A 6,914-nucleotide genomic window follows, 5' to 3' on the forward strand; every position below is an offset into this window, starting at 1 on the left:
AAGCTGGTGTTGTCAAAAGTTTCATTGTACACACAGATGCTTCTTTTCAGCAGGAAAGTGGGGTTTGACAGGGTAAGAGAAGTAATGAGGGCTGAGTCATCCTATGGAATGGGCCAGATAAGCCCTCTGCAGCTTAGTCAACAGGTTCTACTCCAGGCCCCAGACTGAATCCATCTTGAGCTTGTGCATGGTTGTCTGTAAGGAGGCATGGTTAGTGAGGAAAGCTTGCTGAGAAGTCAGGGAAGTTACAGAAAGTGAGAATATTCAAGTCTAGGTTTTTGGAATCCTCCCTAAGGTGCCTACTCTTTGACTACTCTTCTCAGGATCAGTTCTGTAGAAATGCTCAACTATGTGTCCACTAATACGCACACAGTCAAGTTCGTTAAAGCACTGTCCCCAAGCACAATTGATTGGCAATGACCTCAGTGGGAGGGGCCATTATTTATGATAAAATTTGAGGAGAGTATTCTGTAGTTGGGAAAGAGCCAGGTGTTTTACAAGGATATATGGTTAAGGGAAAATATCAAGTAATCATACGTAATTTATAATTATGTAAATATGAATATGTAAATTGTAGAATTCTATTCCCATCTTCTAAAAAAATAAGTGTGTAGTCCAGGGCTGAGTCCAGGAGTGGATCTCGGGCAGGTAAGGTGGCCTTTCTCTACTTCCTTGCTGCTGGGACGTTTGCAATTAGCATGTATTACTTCTGTAACTAATTGTATATTTGAGAAAGGAAATTAAATCATTTAAGTGTTTCAGTTAAGATTTCCAAAGTAATGCTGGGATTATACTGTAGCCCAAAAGAACAAATCCATATGAGAGTCTGTGGTGGTCTAGGCCATCGGAGAATACATTTCATCAACGAGGATATGTTTAAGATTTGTATTCTAACTTCTGAGAGGGGTAGGATTGTACATTCAAACTGTTCTGTTCTGCCCCTTTTGTCAGTTTAACAATACCAGTGACAATAGGTTATTTATTTCCTATTTTATGGTTTACAAAGCTCTTTTACATCTTGCACAGTATTCCTCCCAAACTTGGAAAAGGCACTGTTACTCCCATTTCAGAACATGTAACTGAGGTTTGGACAGTCGGTTGCTGTGTTCTAAATGATACAAGCAGTTGGAGAAGAATTGCCAAAGTAGTCCAATACTGATTCTGTCCCCAGCTAGGCCATGAATTCCAAACAATCACCCGTTTTCTAAGTGTTAGACTTTTCTATTATGAAACAAGGTTCGGGAAGTTTTCTCTACACAAGTTTACAATAGTTTAAACAAAACCGATTAGCCCCACCCGCTACTACTTACCGAAGAACTCTCAACCAGTCCCTGGCTGTTACAGAGCAGCACATGTTGTACAGATGTTACATTCTGTCTCTCAGAGGGTTTAAGTGTCAGGTGGAAGGCTAAGCACTGTGATGCAACTGAGAGAACAAGCTCTGTTCTTGCAGACTGGGGAACAACAAGGTGACACGATTGATCATATCATCCGGGCACAGGTGAGATACCAGGAGGCTGCCAGTCCTTGTGCACCTGTGCTAACTCAGGAGGTCATGGACCATCAGAAGTCGGCTGTTCCTTCCCAGTGTTGGTGATTTCAGCTGCTGTGTTTGGATTCCACTTGAGTTGAGAGGAGACAGAGTTTTTTTCAGATCACATTAGCATGGGGTGACTCTAAGTAAATAGTTGGTAAAATAATTGAATTTGCTATGTGACTGTTAATGGCCAGAGTAAAATAAACTGACCTTTCTTATAACTGAATTATCAGCTTGGTCTTACTAACGCCTTCTCTTAAATAACTGAGTCTTGGTTAACAAAATTGTCATGAATATGCCCTCACAGGGTTGTGCCTAAAGGAAAGGTATAGGCTTTATTACTTAAATATGGCCAAAGCAACAAAGTGGGATATGACTGTCACTGAAAAGACATTTTATTACTCAACAGCTTCCAAGAGGAGGGGACACACCCCACAGGGCTCTATAGGACAGTTCCTGGGGTGTTCAGCAGGGGAAGGGAACCATGGGAAAGCCCTTATTGTAATTTTCAGGAGAAGGAACAAGTGAGACATGGGGAATAGGCTTAAGATTGGCTACTTTGAATACTTCTAACAGGCTCTGGGGTGTAGGCGCTTTCCCTGGTTGTTTTATTTGACTCAATTTGTGAGCACACAATACAGGTTATCAGGGGCCAAAGATTTGCATTAATTAAGTTCCATGTGAAAGGTAGACTACGAAATGAGTCCCTTATTGTCTTTACCAAAAAGCTGGAAGTATAATCTCTCCAGAATTCACAAAGCTCTAGCTGGTAAAGCATCAGAATAAAAAGACATACTCGCTGTAGGCTGGTATAAGCTAGGTTAGTCTTAACAAGAAGCAAAGAATTGGCAAGCAGGTGTGCTAATAAAAATGGGATATATATAACCGATCACTCTGTATAGCAGCCTGTGTGCCAACACACTCCCACTGCACCTCCCTTGGGGTTCAGCATTAGCAGGTGTGGGAAAGACTTATGTGCTTTTTTTCTTCCAAGATCACTAGGTCACTTTTTCATTTACAATAGTTGTGGTTCGGTTGTGCTATACGATTTTCAGGTAGCAGTGTGTTCATAATTGTAGGTTTTTGTAGCCTTTCTAATTCCTTCCACATACACAGACATTAAGTCATTTGTTAAGGGTCATCATATATTTACAAATGTGTGTGAGTATATGCAAGTTGATGGAGCTATATACTTATTAAGTTATGAAATTATGGGAAGATAAACATAAATCGTAATGTTGGTACCATGAAATTTCAAGAGGCATATATTGTAAAGTTGAAAACATCGTTTCACAGGATTCTTCCTCCACCTCCAACCCTAACACATCTCTTTCCTGTCTACTTAGAGAGAACGTGTTCTTGCAAATATAAGCACACATTTTTTTAAGAAATGATTTACACATCAATCTCATCAGAATCAATAGATGAGCTTACTGGATGGCACCTTAAGTGATTTTATTATGACTTGACATTGGCCTCGTTTGTATAATATGTAAGATGGACGCCATGAACTGTTCTCTGTGCACATTCATCTGAGCAGGCACAGCCCTCTAAGGACCCATGCGACGGGCAAGGGACAGGCTGGTCCATTGCTTTGTTTTCTGGCCAGCTTTGGGAGAGCTGAAGATTTCCTTCACATAGTACTGGCAAACTGATGCTTGTATACAAGGGTTTCTTAAAATGTGTTTTTAAGAAAATTTTACTTATTTACTTGAAAGACAGCATTCCAGAGTAAGAGGGAAGGAGTGACAGAAGGAGAAAAAGATCTACTCTCCAAAGTTCACCTCCCAAATGGCTGTAATGACAGGGGTTGGCAAACACATTTTTAATGCCTATACCCATTTGTTGGCTCAGCCAGGGTACTCACAGCTCTCAGAGCCAGTAGTTCTCTCTGTTCAAGGTCCATGTTTCTCCTTTTGATGTAACTAGTTCTTTCCCTGTATGACCTTGCCCATTTCTCCACACTGCTACTCAGGTATTCGTTCCAAATGATGCTAATTAATAATCTGTAGACCAACTTCCCAAAATGTACATTTTTCTTATCATGATATTAACAGGAGAAAGAGGCCTGAAGTTGCCAGAGCAACAAAGATGGGAGCAGGCATAATTCAACCTTCTTTGAACCCTTCTCTTGATATGTCTGAACTCTACTGCATTATTGACACCTGTATTTTTTTTTTTAAAAAAAAAAAGATTTATTTCTAGGCCCAGCACAATAGCCTAGCAGCTAAAATCCTTGCCTTGCCTTGCAAGCACCAGGGTCCCTTATGGCACTGGGTCTAATCCTGGCAGCCCTACTTTCCATCCAGCTCCCTGCTTGTGGCCTGGGAAAACAGTTGAAGACAGCCCAAGGTCTTGGGACCCTGCACTGTGTGGGAGACCTGGAGGAAGTTCCTGGCCCCTGGCTTTGGATCTGTACAGCACTGGCCATTGTGGTCATTTGGGGAGTGAATCATTGGATGAAAGATCTTCCTCTCTCTTCCTCTGCATATCTGCCTTTCCAATACAAAATAAATAAAATCTTTTTTAAAAATTATTTATTTTTATTGGAAAGGCAGATTTACAGAAAGAAGGAAATGCTGAAGGATTTCCATCCACTGGTTCACTCCCCAAGTGACTGTAATGGCTGGAGCTGAACTTATATGAAGCCAGGATCCAGGAGTTTTTTCTGGTGTCCACATGGGTTCAGGGTCCCAAGGCTTTTGGGCCATCCTCTACTGCCTGCCCAGGCCACAGGCATGGAGCAGGATGGAAAGCAGAGTAGCCTGGATGCAAACCAGTGCCAATATGGAATCCCAGCTAGGTGAGTATTTAGCCACTGAGCCATTGTGTCAGCCCCACATCTTTATTATTTACGGTGCTAAGAATACAAACATTTTAAAATTTCACCCTCCTTCCTTCCTCCACCCTTCCCACCTGGGCTGTTTTCCATAAAGTTCTTATGTGCAATGCACATTTTTCTATCCATTCATGAACTTGGCTCCTTACATTTCTACTTGTTAACCTTGATGTCTTCCTTCTTCCTGTACAATACAGTCCTCCTTTGGATCACCATTCTTCACTCAGTATACCCCTGCCTTGTGAGTTGCTCTTCTTTTTCACAGCCCTTATTTAGAGGCCAAAGGTAAACATTCAAATCTTGATAGATTGGTTTTAGATAATTAGATCAATAGCTATGTATGTGTTAAGTGCCCCGTGAGCATGCATTCTGATTGAATTCAAAGAGAAGTTGAAAGAAAAAAAAAATATTGGAATAGGAAGTACTCATGGTTCACATGAACCAGAAGAACTCACTGGATTTTATCTTTCCTGGGGCTGTAGCAGACATAATAATTTGCACTTGGGCTTCTCTGTTGCTCTCTGGAACATCTACAGTAATTCTCAAACATTTCCTGCTCCCAGATGGCAGCACCTTGAGTGAGGGGATTAATGTTCAGGGAAAGCAAATGCTTAAAGTGAAAGGATGCCTGGAGCTCAGGAGGATGAGCTCAGAGTCTCACTCTTCAGTGGTGGAGAATTTTAGTGTTCACATCTTCTCGAGTGTAGTAGCCCCCAAGAGCATAATCAAAGAGGCAAAAAGGAAAACACTGTGCATTTGGGGTTTGTGCCTAAAAAAGGGAAGCCGTTTAACTTGCATTAGTTTCCAGTTGTTTTAATGTCAACTTACTATCTCCTTAATAAATAAAACAAGATAACTTGTGATCTTACAGTTCTGTAGGTCTTCATTTCTCATTTGTGTTGAGACTACTGCTAGATTAATGCTTAATTTCTCTTCTTCCATCATGTCATTATTTTTCTTTCCATTAACTAAGATCTTGTGTTCATTAAATCATCCCCAGCCTGAATCTAGCTGATATTTCCAAGCTTATCCTGAACTCTTCATCAGAAGCCCTCCTCTGTGGCAGAACCAGGGACATCCCTTGTTCACTGCAATCTCTGAGTTTCCTTGTTTTTCTATTCCTGGAATGCTCTTCTTCCTCTCCACTTATTCTTTGAAAGTATAACACCCACATTAGCTTCTTTGATCATCTCTGTAAGATTTCTTCTTTTTCTGAAACATGCTAGCATTGACTAAAGATATTATGAATGAGGAGATAACTTCATTAGAGCCCAATCATTACACTCATCAGCCTTCCTGCAAATATTGCTATGTTCTCATGGATGACCTACACACATGCCTTCCATACCAACCTATCCACTTATCTACCAGCTCTTTTTTCCCTCTGTACAAAGTTCCCTTTCCTTCTCATACCTTGTACTCTTATCCTCCCATCTTCAATAAGACTAGAAAATCTTTTCCTAATCTCTAGTCTCACTTTTATACCTAGCTAGTATACCTTCTTTTTCCTCCTTCCCTTTATAGAAAATGTTTTGGAAGAGTTGTGGTCTAACTCCTCTCTTCCCACTTTATTTTAATTCTAATCAAGTTACTCTCCAGGCACTCTGCTGAAACTGCTCCAGTTAAGGTCATCAAAGAGTTCTGCATTGCTAAAGTCAATGCTCAATTCTCAGTACTCAGGCTGCCTAACCAATCAGCAACTTTGGTACATTGATGATTCTCTCCTGTTTGAAACACTTTCTTCATTCAGCTTCCGTGTACTCTCTTCTATCTGGAACTGAGTCCCTACCCCTAATGCCTTTGATGTAGACTTTATCAGGCCCTGACTTCTCCCCCTCACCTTGTAATTCCCTGTATGCACTTTAGTGCAAATCATCCCTGTTGAAGATTAACCCACTAAGTTAAAGGAATTGCACAAGGCTCAGGCTCTGCAAGATCCTGATGGCGAGTTCAGTGATCACCTGTGTAGTTAACATCTCAGTGCTAAGGTCTGTTCTGGAACTTTGCAGAATCTCTTGGCCTGGTCAAACATAATAACAAACAATTTACCAGTAGACTCTAGAAGTTAGAGACCACTTTTCCATCACAAAAGAGTGTGCTAGTATCTCATCAACTAATCAAGCACTGCTGACCAATAGAGGACCAGCACATAAACTAATCCAACATTGTTCAACCACAACTTTAATCCAGAAGTTTCACCACCTATTGTCCCTCACAGAATTTGAGAATTGAGCATTGACTCGTTACTGTATAAATTGCAAAATAAACTCCTTTGTCCCACCACCTGCATGACAGGTGCTGTGTGCCTGGTGAGAAGATCTTAGGCTCTTTGAGGTTTAACAACATCATTACTCCCTTTAACTCCCTTTCGCAGGCTCCTATTGATTTCCTAGATTCAGTGTATTGCAGTTTTCTGTGTCCTTCCGTTTTCTATCAATATCCCTTTAGTGGATTATATTAACCAGTCTAATGCTTTAAGTCCCATCTACATGTGAATCTTTTTGGCTTCCAAATATATCTTTAGTCTGAGCCGCTCCT

The sequence above is a fragment of the Ochotona curzoniae genome, unplaced genomic scaffold, assembly GCF_017591425.1.
Source record: "Ochotona curzoniae isolate NIBS_2020 unplaced genomic scaffold, NIBS_Ocur_1.0 contig_883, whole genome shotgun sequence".
Lineage (NCBI taxonomy): Eukaryota > Metazoa > Chordata > Mammalia > Lagomorpha > Ochotonidae > Ochotona > Ochotona curzoniae.